We start from the raw sequence: 16,987 nt of genomic DNA, 5'->3' as shown, positions 1-16,987 counted from the left end.
TCTTGTCTAGATCATTTTGAATGACCTTTGCTGCTGCAACAGTGTTTGCCACTCCCCCTACTTTTGTGTCGTTTGGAGCAGGTCACCCACGAGTGGAGCTCCTGCTTATCCTTTTACAAAAGTTTAAAAAACAGTTGTTTAAAGTTTTATTTTGGAAATTTTTTGGTTCTATTCATTTATCTAAAGTAGTTTTGCACCTTTTAGTTAAAGAATTTTAATTTTTGAACGGTTCTTTTCTTTAAAATAAGTGTTTGTTTGTTTTGGTTTGTTTGTCTCCCTGCACTTGCATTGTAAGTGCAGGGGGGCGGCCATTTTGGATTTTTTTCTTTTTGATTGATTTTTATTTTTCCTTCTTTCAATTTTAACTTTGGTTTCTTACTTTTATTTTAGGTGCTTTTTGATTTTTTAATTAAGAGCACATTGTCTAGTTTATTTTAAAATTATTTTTGCTTTGGAAAACTGTTTTTGACTTTGTTTTAAAAATCGTTTTGTTTTAAAAAATCCCCTGCTCTTGCCTTGGGCAGAGTAGGGGAAGGGCAGGCACTTTTGTCTGCCCTGTTTCTTATTTTTATTATATTTTTTAGTTGAAGGTTTTTATTTTTAAAAAAAAAAAATAAAACCTTTAACTGGATTTATTTATTTTGATTATTTATATTGTTTTCATTTTATCTCGTTTTATTTTCTTGGGTGGGGAATAAAACAGGATAAGTTAAAAAAAAAAAAAAAATCCTTTCTTTGGTTTTTTTGATTTTTCATTTTTGTTTGTGCCCCTGTGCTATTGGAGCGCAGGGGTGCATGTGTGTGTTTGTTTGTTTTATTTAAAAAAAAAAAAAAAAATTTTTTTTTTTTTTTGAAAAAAAAAAAAAAAAAAAAAAAAAAAACTTTAGTCCTTTTTTCCTATTTTGTTTTGCGCACCCCTGCACTATTGGAGTGCAGGGGTGAGTCTGTCTGTTTTGTTTTGTTTTTGTTTAAATAAATAAATAAAAATAAAAAATTTAAAAAAATGAGCGGGCAAGCTCAAGAAGCCCCGATAAAGTGGGCAAAGGTGGCTGCAGCGGAAGGTGCAGCACCTTTTAAAAACATTACCAGGAGGCACGGAGTAAGGTGCCTCCTGAAGGACTCCCTCTCGATTGAGGGCTTTGTCAAGGCCATGGCCAAGGTGGTGGGGCCATCGGCGATCGTGGCGGCCTCTAAAATGTACGGTAAAGCCGTATTTTTCCTAAAATCGGAGGCCGCCGCGAACACGGCAATCGAGAGGGGTCTCGCGGTGGCGGGGATTTTTATCCCCGTCGAACCGCTCGCGGGCCTGGGCACTAGGGTCGTCCTTTCAAACGTGCCACCTTTCTTGAAGGACGACCTGCTCAGGCCCCATTTGCAAGCCTTGGGGGAGATAAAAACATCTATCCACCCCCTCCCCCTAGGCTGCAAAGACCAGCACCTCCGCCACATTTTATCATTCCGCCGCCAGGTGACCATTCAACTGGCGGGTCAGGACGTGGCGGAGGGCAGCTTCGTGGTCCCCTTCGAGGGGACCAATTATGTCATCTTTTACTCATCGGAGGAGGTGCGGTGCTACCACTGCAAGGAGCTGGGGCACCAGAAGAAGAGGTGCCCCAAGCTCCAGCAGGGCGCAAAGCCACCCGCGCCCGCACCGCGCCCCTCCGAGTCCACCTCGCCCCCGGGGCCCTCAAAGAGGCCCGCGGAGGGGGGCAAGACAACACCCGCCCCCCTCCCGGTAACATCAAAGGGGGGGGAAGGGGGAGGAGGCCCCCGAGGCGGCCGGACCCTCCGCGCCTACCGTAAGTGCGCCGGGGGAGAAAGCCGCCGGGTGGACCGTGGTCGCCGGCCGCAGCAAAAAGAAGGCGGCGGCGGCCGGGTCCGCCGGGGAGGCCAAGCGGGGGGAGACGAAACCCGCCGCCTCGTCATCTGGCGGCGGGTCAGGGGGCGCTCCTGAAAAGGAGACTCCCTCGCCGGAACCCCCTGCGAGGCAGGGCGGCAAAGCCGCCCGTAAAATAAAACATCTCCTCCCCGAGCGGGTGGAGAGAAACGCCACCGAAGGCGAGCTCCCCGCTGCCGCGACGGGGCGGGGGACCTTCTCTGGCAGCATAAGGGGGAAGAGGAAAGCACAAGCCCTCTTCCCCACCTGTGCACATAAGTGCACTAAAACCGGTCTCTTGGCGAGGGTCCCCGGGGGGACGAAAGAAAGCCCCCCGAAACCCAAACGCCCGCCTCGGCGTCCCCCCTCCACCGGCAACGGGGGCCTCGGCCCTCGTCATGCCAAAGAGGGGGAGAAACATCGACCTGCCGAGGCGGTCCGGGGCTCCGCCGAAGAAGCGGAGCCCATGGAGGAAGCCACCGCCGAGAGACCGGAAGAAGCCCTCGAGGCGGTTCCCCTCCCCGCGCCGCAAGAGACCGCGGACGTCGGCCCCGACTCCATCGTCGAGGGGCCGGCCGCGGCGGGGAGCGCCGAGGGGGCGAAGGAGGGCTCCTCCGCGGAGCGGCTGCCTCGGGCGCCGTCCTCCTCCGACCGCGACACGGGCCCAGAACCCGGTGTTGCCGAAGAGGGGGCGGCTGAACCAACCCCCGAGGCAGAAGCGGGCTCCGCGGAAATGCGGGAGACCCCAGCCGAGGAGCCGGAGGGGGGTGAAGAACCACCCCTCCCGGAGAAAGATCCGCCCCGGGTCCCTCTCTCTGGCGGGGAGGCGGTCTCGGCCCCCGTGGCTGAGCCGGCTCCCGAGGAGCCCATGCGGGAGACCCCCGCCGAGGGGCCGGAGGGGGGCGAGGAAACGCCCCTCCCGGAGAAAGACCCGCCTCGTCCTGCCGACTCCGGCGAGGAGATGGACTCTGGCCCCGAGGCGGAAACGGGCCCCGGGGAGCCCGCGAAAGAGACCCCCGCCAAGGGGCTGGAGGGGGGCAAAGAGCCTCCCCTCCCAGAGAAAGAACCAAAACTGCCTCGGGCGTCCCTCTCTTGCGGGGACGAGAGCTCCGGCTCTCGCGCCGCCGCGGAGGGGGGCGTTGAAACACCCGCCGAGGCAGAGGCGGGCTCCGAGGAGCCCGCGCTCGTGTCGGCTGCCGGAGCGCGGAAAGGAGGGGAAGAACCGGAGAGGGCAGAAGACGCCGCCCTCGAGGTAGATCCCCTCCCGGAAGCGCAAAGGAGCCGCGAGACCGGTCCCCGACCCACCGCCGAGGGGCCGATCTCCGTCGCTGTCACCGAGGGGGCGCAGGAGGAGCCCCCGAAAGAGCCGGTGACCGCGGCCGAGGGCGGGAAAGAACCCGGGAGGGTAGATCCCCTCCCTCCGAGGGTCGGGGACGGGCCTGAGACCGTGCCTCGGCCCCCGAAAGAGGGACCCAAGCCGTCGGGTTCGGCGGCGCGCGTCGAGCGCCCGTCTGCGCCCCCTAAATCCAGGGTGCAGACGACGCCCGCGAGGGTCCCTCCGCCGATGTCTCCCGCGCCGTCCCCCGGGGGTGGGACGCCGGGAGACTCGGTGAAAATCAAAATAAGACGCAACGCGCTCACTCACCAACGTGAGTGCGTTGTGCTTCTTCACCGCGAGGGGGGCGGTGGAGAACCGGAGGAGAGGGAGGAGGAGTCGAAGTCCGCGTGCGGCGCGGGCTCGGAGGCTCTGTCCGCCTCTTCTCCGAACATCCCTGCGGCGGAGCTCCTGGACTTCTTGGAGGCCACCACCCACCGCAGGGATAAGGTTCAGCTGGCCCTGGACAAATGGGGGGATTTCGAGAGAGTCCTAAACTCTGTGAGATCCTTCCTCAGGGCCGGCCACGCCAGCAAGACTTCGGGCACGTGCGTGCACATTCGTGCCCGAAAGCTGCACGACCAGCTGGTGAACTTCGGGAGATCTCAGGGTCTCCCGTGAGTGTCGCCAGCCGCTCCTGACAGAGGACCATGTATGCCATCAGTACCGTCAATGTTAACGGGTGCAAGGACCATTTCCGCAGGGCCCAGGTAATCTCCTACCTGAAAAAGGGAGGTTACTCTGTGTGCTTCCTGCAGGAAACCCACTTGACACCGCAGGCCGAGGCCAACTGGCTGCTAGAGTGGGGGGGGAGAGTGTCGTTTAGCCACCTCACCGAGTCATCTTGTGGGGTGGCGACGCTCTTCTCCGGGTCCTTCGTTCCGACGGTACTCGATGTGGTCAACGTCGTGCCGGGCCGTCTCTTACACCACCGGATCCGGGACGGGGACGCTACCGTTCACCTCTTGAACGTGTACGCTCCGTCCACGGGTCCGGCGAGGGTTCAATTCTTCCGCCAGATGTCCGCCCACCTGAACACCATCGGCGCCGACGAGCTCGTGGTCCTCGGGGGGGACTTCAACTGCACCCCCGAGGCCGCGGACCGGGTGGGGCGGGAACCCTACCAGCTCTCGTCGGCGGCCCTGAGAGAGCTGATCGCTCGGCTCTCTCTGGTGGACATCTGGCGGTGGCAACACCCGGACGCCTCGGCCTTCACCTACACCCGGGTGAGGGAGGGGCGGGTGTCCCAGTCCCGGATCGACAGGTTCTACGTCTCGCGGAACCACGCTCACTGCGTTCGCTCCTCCGACATCAGGCCGGCGCCGTTCACGGACCACAACCTGGTGGTCGTGACGGTGGCCGTGGCGCCAGCTAGGCACGCCGCTGCCTACTGGCACTTCAACAACAGCCTGTTGGAGGACGAGCGCTTTGAGCGGTCTTTCCGGGACTTTTGGACGGTCTGGCACGGCAGGCGATCTCGCTTCCCCACGTGGCGTCAGTGGTGGGACGTGGGGAAAGCGCAGATCAAGATCCTCTGTCAGGAGTACACGAGGGGCGCGAGCAGGCGGAGGGACTCGCGGATCGAGCGGCTGGAAAGGGAGCTGCTCGGTCTGGAGAGCCGCCTGGCTCGCGGGGACCAACTCGAGCAGAGCGCGTACGAGGAGAAGAAGAGCACCCTGCGGGACCTGCGGCTCCAGCGGTCCCGGGGGGCGTTTGTGCGCTCGCGGGTCCAGTTCCTTCGGGAGATGGACCGCAGCACACACTTCTTCTACGCGTTGGAGAAAAAGAAGGGAGACCGTAAAAACATCACCTGCCTCCTGGCGGAGGACGGCTCCCTTCTGACGGATCCGGAGAGCGTGAACGAGAGGGCCAGGGCCTTCTACTCTGCCCTCTTCTCTCCGGATCCCGTCGACTCCGACGCGTGCAGGGTTCTGTGGGACGGGCTTCCCACGGTCAGCGGGGGCGTGCGGGACGAGTTCGAGGGCCACCTGACCCTGGCCGAGCTCACCGACGCCCTCAGTCAGATGCCCTACAACAAATCGCCGGGCATCGACGGGCTGACCGTGGAGTTCTACAAGAAGTTTTGGGACTTGCTGGGGCCCGCCTTTGCGCGGGTCCTGGCGGAAGCCTACGAGACCGGGGAGATGCCCCTTTCGATGAGGCGGGCTGTTATCACGCTCCTGCCCAAGAAAGGGGATCTGCGCAGCCTCAAGAACTGGCGCCCGGTCTCGCTGCTATGCACGGACTACAAAATCGTGGCCAAGGCCGCCTCCCTGAGGCTCAAGTCCGTGCTGGCAGACGTGATCCACCCCGACCAGTCCTACACGGTCCCGAACCGGACGATTTTCGACAACATCTTCCTGGTTCGGGACCTCCTGCACTACTGCAGGAGGACCGGTCGGTCGGTCGCCTTCCTCTCCCTGGATCAGGAGAAGGCGTTCGACCGGGTGGATCACGAATATCTCTTCGGAACCCTGCGAGCATTCGGATTCGGGCCGCGCTTCGTGGGCCTGTTCCGGATGCTGTACGCCTCTGCCGAGTGCTTGATCAAAGTCAACTGGTCCCTGACCGCGCCCCTCGCTTTCAGGAGAGGAGTACGTCAGGGCTGCCCTCTGTCCGGACAACTGTACGCGCTGTGCATCGAGCCCTTCCTCTGCCTCCTTCGCGGGAGGCTCACGGGGTTGGCGCTCGGCGCGCCGGACACGAGGGTGGTCCTGTCGGCTTACGCCGACGACGTGCTCCTGGTGGCCTCGGATCCGGCCGATCTGGAGAGGATGCGGAGCTGCCAGAGCGTCTACTCTGCCGCGTCCTCTGCCAGGATCAACTGGACCAAATGCTCCGGGTTACTGGTGGGTCCCTGGCGGGCGGACTCCCTCCCTGCCGCGCTCCAGCAGTTCCAGTGGAGCGCGGACAGCTTCAAATACCTGGGAGTCCACCTGAGCCCCGCGGAGGCCTCGGTCGCCGCCAACTGGACGGAGTTGGAGGACAAGGTGGCTGCGCGACTGAGGTCGTGGTCGGGTCTGCTCAAACTGCTTTCCTTCAGGGGAAGGGCTCTGGTCATTAACCAACTGGTGGCGTCGATGCTTTGGCATCGACTCACCGTCCTGAGCCCGCCCCCTGAGTTTGTGGCCAGGGTCCAGAGGAAGCTGACGGACTTCTTCTGGGCCGGAAAGCACTGGGTCTCTGCGGCGGTTCTGAGCCTCCCTCTCGCCGAGGGGGGGCAAGGGTTGGTGTGCATCAGGAGCCAGGTGCACACCTTCCGCCTCCAGACCCTGCAGAGATACCTGTACGCAGACCCGGCCCCGCAGTGGTGCACGCTGGCGTCCCTCCTTTTGCGCCAGCTGCACGACCTGGGCTACGACCGGCAGCTCTTCTGGATCGACCTGCGGGGAATCCGTCTCCCCGAGCTGCCGGTCTTCTACCAGGACCTGCTCAGGACCCGGAGCATGTTTTCCGTCGGCCGAGACGCCGTGCCGACCGAGGGCCAAGGACTCCTGCTGGAGCCCCTGCTGCACAACCCCCACCTAGGTGCGCAGGCGTTGGAGTCCCCCTCGGTGCGGCGCGCGCTGATCTCGGCCAAGGTGACCAGAGTCTGGGATCTCCTGGATCGCGAACGCTCGGCGTGGCTGGCGCCCGAGGCGCTCGTCGCCAGGGCGGCTCGGGTGTCCGTCCGGACGGCCGGCCGAGCGATCCGGGAGTGCAAAGCAGCGTTGCACCCAGACTCTGTCAGGTATCTCGAGGGAGTTCTCAGGACCGGCGAGCCATCTACCCCCACCCCCCCGACCCCCGGCTCTCCGGTCCTGCTGATCGAACCCAAGGCCCGAGCCCCCCCTCGGCCTCCCCTCGAGAACAACCTGAGCAGGATCTCGCAGTTCTCCTCCACCCCCTTGCCATCGGCGTCGAGGAGGACCCTGTACGCGATGACGCTCCACACCCTCCATTTCCCCGCCCTCGTCTCCCGCCGAGACACCGCTTGGCGGGAGACCCTCCGACCGCCGGAGGGCGTCGGTCCCCAGTGGGAGGCCCTGTACTCCCCGCTGGTCTCCAGGGGAGCTGGGGACCTGGGCTGGAGGGTCCTGCACGGAGCGCTCGCGTCAGGAGAGATCCTGCGTCACTTTACCGACTCGGACGCCGCATGCCCTTTCTGCGGTCAGTCCGAGTCGGTGGCTCATATTTATTTTTTATGCGCCAGGCTGCAGCCGTTCTTCCTGCTGCTGAAGAACCTCTTGCTGCAGTTCTGGCTGCACTTTTCACCCACCCTCCTCATCTTCGGGCACCCTGTTCGTGGCTCCAGCAAAAAGAGAGACCTCCTCGTCAATCTGCTCCTGGCTCTTGCTAAACTGGCCATTTACAAGACCAGGAAGCGGAAGATGAGCGGGGAAGGTCTCTTTGACTGCGGGGCCATGTTCAGGGCCCTCCTCCGTTCCCGGATTCATTTAGAGCACGCCCACGCGGAGTCTGCTGGCGACATGGCATCGTTTGTCGACCAGTGGACTCTAGGGGGCGTGCTCTGTACCACCTCCCCTTTTACAATTCTTATTTAATTTACAGTCCTTTTTCTGGTTTTTCTTTTAATTAGTTAAATGCCTATTTATTTAGCATCCTCTTTTACGAGGATGCTAATTGGAATTTTTTTCTCCAGCCGTCACAAATGACGGCTGGAGGTGACGTTTGCCTTTTAGGCATTTAAATAGGCCTACTTTTGTGTCGTCTGCAAATTTAACAAGTTTGCTTACTATACCAGAATCTAAGTCATTAATGTAGATTAGGAATAGCAGAGGACCTAATACTGATCCCTGTGGTACACCGCTGGTTACCACACTCCATTCTGAGGTTTTTCCTCTAATCAGTACTTTCTGTTTTCTACATGTTAACCACTCCCTAATCCATGTACATGTGTTTCCTTGAATCCTAACTGCGTTCAGTTTGAGAATTAATCTTTTGTGCGGGACTTTGTCAAAAGCTTTCTGGAAATCTAAATAAACCATGTCATATGCTTTGCAATTATCCATTATCGATGTTGCATCCTCAAAAAAATCAAGCAAGTTAGTTAGGCACGATCTCCCTTTCCTAAAACCATGTTGACTGTCTCCCAGTACCCTGTTACCATATAGGTAATTTTCCATTTTGGATCTTATTATAGTTTCCATAAGTTTGCATATAATAGAAGTCAGGCTTACTGGTCTGTAGTTACCTGGTTCAGTTTTGTTTCCCTTTTTGTGGATCGGTATTACGTTTGCAATTTTCCAGTCTGTCGGTACCACCCCTGTGTCAAGAGACTGCTGCATGATCTTGGTTAGCGGTTTGTAAATTACTTCTTTCATTTCTTTGAGTACTACTGGGAGGATCTCATCCAGCCCAGGGGATTTGTTTATTTTAAGAGCTCCTAGTCCCTTTAACACTTCTGCCTCAGTTATGCTAAAGTTATTTAAAACTGGATAGGAACTGGATGACATGTGGGGCATGTTGTCAGTATCTTCCTTTGTAAAAACTTGTGAAAAGTAATCATTTAACATATTTGCTATTTTTTTTTCTTCCTCTACGATTTTGCCATTTGTATCTCTTAAACATTTAATCTCCTCTTTGAATGTTCTCTTGCTGTTGTAATATTGGAAAAACATTTTGGAATTGGTTTTAGCCCCCTTAGCAATGTTCATTTCTATTTCTCTCTTGGCCTTTCTAACTTCCTTTTTGACTTGCGTTTGCAGTTCTGTGTACTCTTTCTGCGTACTTTCTTTTTGGTCCTTTTTTAATGCTCTGTAAAGTGCCTTTTTTCGCTGAATATTTTTTTTAATTGATCTATTAAACCATTTTGGCAATTTAGTTTTACATTTAGATTTGTCTACTTTAGGGATATAATTGTTTTGCGCCTCTAGTACTACATTTTTGAAGAACAACCATCCTTCTTCTGTGGGTGTTTTCTCTATTTTACTCCAATCTACTTCTGTTAGTCTCTGTTTCATACCTTCATAGTTTGCTTTTCTAAAATTGTAAACCTTAGCTTTAGTCTTTACTTTTGGGGATTTAAAAAACACTTCAAATGAGACCATGTTGTGGTCTGAGTTTGCCAGTGGTTCTCTGACCTCTGTTTTAGTTATTCTATCTTCGTTATTTGAAAAGACTAAATCAAGGCATGCCTCCCCTCTAGTGGGTGCCTTCACAAATTGTGTTAGGAAGCAGTCATTTGTCATTTCCACCATTTCTATTTCATCCTTCGCGCTACCCACCGGGTTTTCCCATTTTATTTGGGGGAAGTTGAAATCCCCCATTAGTATGGCTTCTCCTTTGCTACACACATTTCTAATGTCATTGTATAACAGATTATTGTGCTCACCGTCTGAATCTGGCGGTCTATAGCATGCTCCTATTATTATGCCTTTTGAATTTTTGTCTGTTATTCTGACCCATATTGATTCGGTTTTATTTTCTTTGTCCAGGTTTAACACCTGGGCTTCAAGACTGTTTCTTATGTATAGCGCTACCCCTCCTCCTCTTCTGTCCTGCCTGTCTTTCCTATACAGTGTATACCCACAAATATTATATTCGTCCCCATCACTCTCAGATAACCACATTTCTGTAACACCTATCACATCATAGTTACCTGTTAGTGCAGTAGCTTCAAGTTCTAGAATTTTGTTTCTGATACTTCTAGCATTTAGATAAATACATTTAATGGTTGTCTTACCTGAGTTGTTGTTCTTGTTTTGATGCGGTCTCCCTTCTGTTTTTTTGTTGATTTCTCCCCCCTTCCTTTCTAGTTTAAATGCTTCCGAACCTGCTCGAGGATCTTTTCTCCGAGTAGACTAGTTCCCTTGTTATTTAAATGCAGTCCATCCCGTCTATACAGATAGTCCTCGTTGTAGAATGTGGTCCAATGATCAAGATAGGTGAAGCCTTCCCGTGTGCACCACGTCTTCAGCCATTCGTTTTGATTAATTATTTCCAGCTGTCCATATGGTCCTTTGCAAGGTGCGGGTAGTATACCAGAAAATACCACAGTTTTGGTTTTCTCTTTTAATTTCCTTCCTAGCTCTCTGAATTTGTTTTGCAGGGATTTTGGTCTGTCTCTTCCAATGTTGTTTGTACCGATGTGGACGACTACTACCGGGTCGTCTCCTGTTCGTTCTAGGAGCCTGTCCACGTTCTCAGTGATGTGCTTGACCGAGGCTCCCGGAAGGCAGCACACTGTTGTAGTAAGGGGGTCCAAACTGCGAATTGAACTTGCTGTGTTTCTCAATATGGAGTCCCCAACAATCATGACCTCCCTTCTTTTTGCTGTCTGGTCACCACTGTCAATAGGGTCCTGGATGTTGTTCCTTTCATTCTCTTGTTGTTGGTTCTGCTCATCAAAATTCTGAAGTGACTCAAATCTGTTGGTTGTTTTGATTTCTGGTGGTTGTGTTTGACGAAGTTTCTTTTTTTCCCTGCTTCTGCCTACCTGAACCCAGCTGTTCTGACCTATCTCCCTGGTGGCTTTCAGTCTGTTAGGGGTGATGCAGACTTCCATGAATTGTGGGTGTGCCAGTTCCTCAAGATCCTGTTGCTGTCTCACTTCTTCCAGCTCCATTTCTAGCATACTTACTAGTTTATGCAAATCCTGGATCGCGCGGCACTTTACGCACACTTGGTTTAGCTCCGCTGGGTTTTCTCGGATTTCCCACATCAAGCAGGTGTCACAGATTACTGGCTTGAAGACCATGTTGAGGTTTTTTTTTTTTAAGTTTAGTTTCTTCTGCAGCTGTCAACCTGCTTTCAAACTGCTTCGAAACTGCTCTGTACTTTTCCACGCCTGTACTTCTCCCACTCGCTGTCGCTGGGAAGACTGCCTCGTTTAACTGCGTTGTTCTGCTGTGCTGTTGGCTCCTCCCCTCGCCCGTGTCTCAAAACGGCGCTGAATTTGAATCAGCTGCTCCGAGTTTCAGCTTGTTTGTTATCAGAAAAACACACGCGGCTGTTTGACTTTGAGCTGCTGCTGTGTTTCCCCAATGTCCTCTGTTTTCTGATTAAAGCAATTCAAGATGCAATTTCTCCTTTCTGCTTCGAAACTGCTCTGTACTTTTCCACGCCTGTACTTCTCCCACTCGCTGTCGCTTCCACTCGCTGTCGTTGGGAAGACTGCCTCGTTTAACTATTAGGGCTCTGTGGGCTTACACACATGGTTCCTGGAGGATCCCGTGGTGTGCAAAATCACAGCGGAGAAGAGAGTTCATCGTTGGAGCTTTTCTCACGTTGGTCCTGTAAGAAATGACAGGAGCCCCCCAGGTCTTTCCCCTTCCCTTTTGCAATTGTCCAAAGCACTGCTTGGCACTAATGCCAGTTGATTCTATCCAAACTGGGATTTTCCCCTTGACCATAAGGACCTTTATCCACAATCTTGGATATAAAGACCTGTTTTTACCTCTAGACAGGGTTGGGCAAAATACTCAGGAAATGTATTTTCAATGCAAAATACAAAATACTCAGAAAACAATGTATTGAAATACAAAATGCAAATTACTTTGGAATCACTGTATTTTCAATACAAAATACAATTGTATTTGTAAAATACATTTAATAAACAAAACAGATTTTATATATATATAGTTCATACTTAGATTTTTTAGATAATAATTCTTGAACCTGAACGTTCCGGAACGCTTTTGGATGGTTGTTATAATTGTAACCCTTCAAAGTTGCTCTTTAGGAAATATGTGGGGTTTTTAGCATTTTGATAAAGGACTCTTCGGAGACAATTACTGTTCCAAGCACCTATATTTTTTTGCTGTCAAGATGCAGTTTTTGGGGTGGGGGATAGGGGGAGTAATTCTATAGCAAGAATTCAAAAACCCTTGAATATTCAAACAGTATTTATTTAAATGTCTAATGTTAGTGTAGTTTTCAGTACACATTGATGTACTAGACTGATGTGTGGCACTGTATAGTTCTCTTTCAGCAAAACAAGTTTCTGGAAGAGGTCATCCAAAGCAAAATTTCTTTGGGGGCTGAAAATCAAGCCAGCAAAAGAAAACAGACTCTCAACAGGAGCAGAGGAAGGAAGAATGGTATTAAAGCATATAAACAGCTTCTTTATGAAAGGGTATTGCTCTAAAGATGCCACATCCTTTCTTGGGTCTTCAAGAAAATGAAAGATTTCCAGCTCAGCTTTGTTGCTTGTTTTCGAGAGAGTACTTATCTGGGAAATATCTTTCCTATCCATAAAAACAAAGACGTCATCTTCTTCCTCTTCAAGGGGTCTCCCAGTAGAAGATTCTGATACAAGACCCAGCTCTCCAGCAGCCTGAAGCATTAGTTGATGGAATCTTCTGGTGTCTCCAGAAAGGCAGTGTGATAGCAAACTCATAATTGTTGATTTAACCTGTTAAACTCCCAGCCTCCCACAGGCAATTTCTGCCTGGAGGGCTATAGCCTTAAATAAATCACATTATCTTCCAAAGTATAGACAGCACAGGCATGGCTCAGGGCTTGAATTCAATGTAACCCCCTGGCCACTAGGACTAAAACCTCAGATTTGATATAAGTCTTACTCAGTACCACACTGGAAGGAGATATCCAGAAAAAATCCCCATAAAAAACAATAAATGCTTTTCATTTGTTTATATTCTATCGTCATTTTTTCACCTTGTAGCACATGAAAAGAGCCAGATTTTTTTCCAGTGCTTCCCCAACATGTCTACTACACTGGATAAAAATTTGAAACTGATTAAAAACATGAGTTTTTACAAAGCTAGGCCCAAGGGGCCCAAACCTCTCCAAACCTCTCCAAAAATAAATATTGTGTAAATCTTTATGGCCAGTCATACACTAGTTTCTTGAGCAAGTTCTAAAAGGGAGGTTACCTTCTGGCACCTCACGTGCTATACATTGCCACATGAATTAGATTTGGTAGTCTTCTTTTTTACTTATTTGTCCAATATTTCATTCAAAAGGTGGCCTTTTTGGAGAGCTTTGGGGTGCCTGAAATGTATCCATGATGAGTATGCATGACAAATACTCTTAGCTCATATGCCACAACTGTCAGGCACATTGCTCTCACATAACTGTGTGTTTGTGCAGGAGAATGTTGCTACTGAGATTTTTTGGTGCTCTGAATTTTCAGTACCTGACTGTATTTTTGTTACTCACTTGCTTGAAAGTATGTAAATGTCAAGAAGCAAAATAATGAGGAGATTTTTGTTTTCAAAATAAAGTGGTTACACTCGTTCAAGCACTGCTGACAGGTGAACATGTCAATTTTGGTGAACAGGTGAACATGTTAATTATTGGAGGAAGGCATCTGCTAAATGTCTACAATAATAATAATAATAATAATAATATAATAAATAATAATAATAATAATGAGATTGCAGACACCTTTGCTGCTCTAAATCAGGCTGCCAGACTGAAAACACCTCAGTTCCTTTCATCTTTACTTTGATTGACTTGTGGCAAACAAAGGAACTGAGTGAGTGATTGTTGGAGCAGGCAGACAGCTTATCTTGAAAGGCTAAAAAACCTACACTGTCTCTAGGTGAGTAACATCACTCCTTGTAATCATGGAAATATAAAAAGGTTTGCTAAACACTCCCTTGCAATAATCTAAATCAATGAACATCAATGAGAAAATAATAAAGACGGCCGAGAAGCAATAATTACTTCTTGCAACATGTATTGCATCGTAAAGATCAGAGACCGTATACAGCAGCACAGCACAGATGAGACAAGGTGTTGCTCTTTACTATGCAATAAAAGTTGTTAAAAAAATGTTATTTCTATGTTCCCCTTGAGAGTCAAATGGTTACATTTTCTAATAACACTTTACAGTAAAAATTATGCATAATAATAATATTGAAAATAATATGCATAATAATAATAATAATAATAATAAATGTAGTGTGGATCCATTATACTTACAAATCCTGAAGAGGCTCCAATCCATCAATTGCTGCTTCACAGATGCTGAATCAGCGTTCTCCATCAAGTTGATCATTTTCGCCGTCACTTTCAATGTTATCCATCTCCTCCAAAACTTCAAAAAGACTGAATCGACTTCTTTTGGGATGCTCTGGAACACAGCTCTCCATTTCGTTCGATTTTATAAATTTTACAAATTGAAAAATGATCAGAAAACGGTAAGAAACCTTGATCCAAAATGCTTCTAAATTGGCATTTGCATTACAAATTACAAAATACAAATGTTATGAAAATCAGTATTTTAATTGCATGTATTTTCAATACTGCCCGACTATGTCTGTAGATCAGTGTGCTTCTAACACCAAGGACTTTACACTTGTTTTGCCACATGCACAATTTACTCTTTTACAAGGCCTGTTCCTCTAAAATCATGAAGGGGTTATTATTCATATGGGAACATGTGTTTCTTTTTTAAATTGTAACCTAACAATCTACTGTATATCAATCTGATGCCTCTAACTGCAGATAAACATGAGTCTATTGCATGTGGATGTACCAATCATTAGCTGTACTGATTTAATTTGCAGTCTAATGCTTTTCAGATGGATTGATAACAAAGATAATATGTTTAACTGTGTTAAATTAGATCAATGAGGGTTTAATAAATTCTCCTTGGTGTAATTAGATACAGTGATATTCTGTCTAAACAGTTTAGTTGTCATACTTAAGACATTTAGGTTTTATTTTATAATATTGCATTTTTTACAATTACTATTGCATTTGAACTAATGTCTGGCTTCTGTTGTCACTTCTATTGCTGGACCCTACCAGTACTTGAGATGGTGGCAGCATTGCGCTAAGGAGCCCAGAAAACTAACAGGGCATGTTTTATTACAATACTCAATATACTATCCAATATAAATACTAAAAACTAGAATGGGGCATTGTCACAAAGACGGCCGAAGTGGGCGGCGTCAGAACCAGGAAAAGGAATGAACGACAGAGAGGTGTGGTTTGGTGGAGCTGAGCGAATGTTTCGCTCAGCATTTAATAAACAGAACAGAAAATAAAAAGGTTGTACAAACAAACACAAACACAGCACATGTCGCCAAAACAAAGAGACAAACAAAACGGACTAATACTAAACAAAAATACGGTGAGCAGATATTTTACTATTCTTATTATAATTACAAATAATTTCTCCTCTCTCTCCCATTCTCCACTCAACGAACAACCAACCGCGAGTGGGTGAAAATATGCTGTTTTTATGCAGCTGTACCAAGACTCGATTACTAATCAGTCATTCAGTTGGAGTCTCGGGACAACTGCACGTGAATTAATAAAGTGCAATTCCCCGTGCTCACATATTACATTTTACTTGCATGTGAAGTGCTGTGCAATCCTCGTGCCTAAATACAAATATACAATTTAAACACTTGTGTTACACAGACCAGTTTATACCCCGTGTACCAATGAAAATACACCAACATTAAACACACAACATATAACAGATAATATACACAGGGGCGGGAACTTTGTCACATATACCCCCCCCCCCCCCGTGCAAAGCACACATGGCCTCAATGGCCACCTCCCCCCTTAAAAGCCCAAAAGTCCAGCACAAAGTCCTGGGCCAGGACCAGAGGCTTCAAGGGGCCCACAGGTCTTAAGGCTGGCAGCAGCAATGCTGACACCGGGGTGGCATACTCCTGCCAGAGTAGTCCTGGCAGCGGAAAGGCTGCTTGGGGGGTGGTCTCCTGACCTCCCCCCTTCTTCGGAGCTGGCAGCTCCCCTTGGTGGGGCTTCGACCAGTGTACTTCTGGCAGTGAAGAAACTGCAGTGGGAGCAGGTCTACTGACCTCCCCCACGATCTCCGGCAGCGAAGAAACTGCAGTAGGAGCAGGTCTCCTGACCTCCCCCATGATCTCCGGCAGCAAAACTGCTGCAGTGGGAGCAGGTCTCCAGACCTCCCCCCCGATCTCCGGCAGAGAAGCTGCTGCTGGGGTTGGTGGTCTCCAGACCTCCTCCCCCTTCTTCGTGGCCGGCAGCTCCCCTTTGTGGGGTTCTGGCCACTGTACTTCCTGCTGCGATGCGGAGCAACAGGCAGCCCCAGGCGATGTGGAGCGGCTGGCAACCCCAGGCGATGCAGAGCGGCGAGCAACCCGAGGAGATGCAAAGAGGCGGGCAACCCTAGGCGATGCAGAGCGGTGGGCAACCCCAGGCGATGCAGTTCCAGCAACCTCAGGCGATGCGGAGAGGCGGGCAACCCCAGGCGATGCGGAGTGGCGGGCAACCCCAGGCGATGCGGAGTGGCGGGCAACCCCAGGCGATGCAGAGCGGCTGGCAACCCCAGGTGATGCCAGGCAGGCATCCTTGGGCGAAGCGTGACAGGCATCCTTGGGCAAAGCGTGGCAGGCATCCTTGGGCAAAGCGTGGCAGGCATCCTTGGGCGAAGTGAGGCAGGCATCCTTGGGCGAAGTGAGGCAGGCATTCTTGGGTGAAGCGAGGCAGGGAGTCAGGACAAGCTGATGTGCTGGCCCTCTTCGTAGCCGCTGTGGCCGGGCCATTTTTCCCCGTGCTCCCCTCAGCAGACTATATAGTGACTGCTGAGGAATGCCAGCATCAAGTCCTGGTGCTCTTTCTTGTACAGGGAGAGGCAGCTCCTGCTCCTCTCCCCCTGATGGTGATGGAGGAAGGGGCAGCTCTAGCTCATCTCCTCCTGAGGGTGGGAGAAGTGATACCAGCAGGCATTCATCCTCTGCTGGTGGGGAAAGTGATACCAGCAGGCATTCATCTTCTGCTGGTAGACAGGGACCCAGCAGGCATTCATCCTCTGCTGATGGACG

This window comes from Polyodon spathula, chromosome 24, assembly GCF_017654505.1.
Source record: "Polyodon spathula isolate WHYD16114869_AA chromosome 24, ASM1765450v1, whole genome shotgun sequence".
Taxonomy (NCBI): Eukaryota; Metazoa; Chordata; class Actinopteri; order Acipenseriformes; family Polyodontidae; genus Polyodon; species Polyodon spathula.
Note: the sequence above shows the minus strand (reverse complement) of the source record.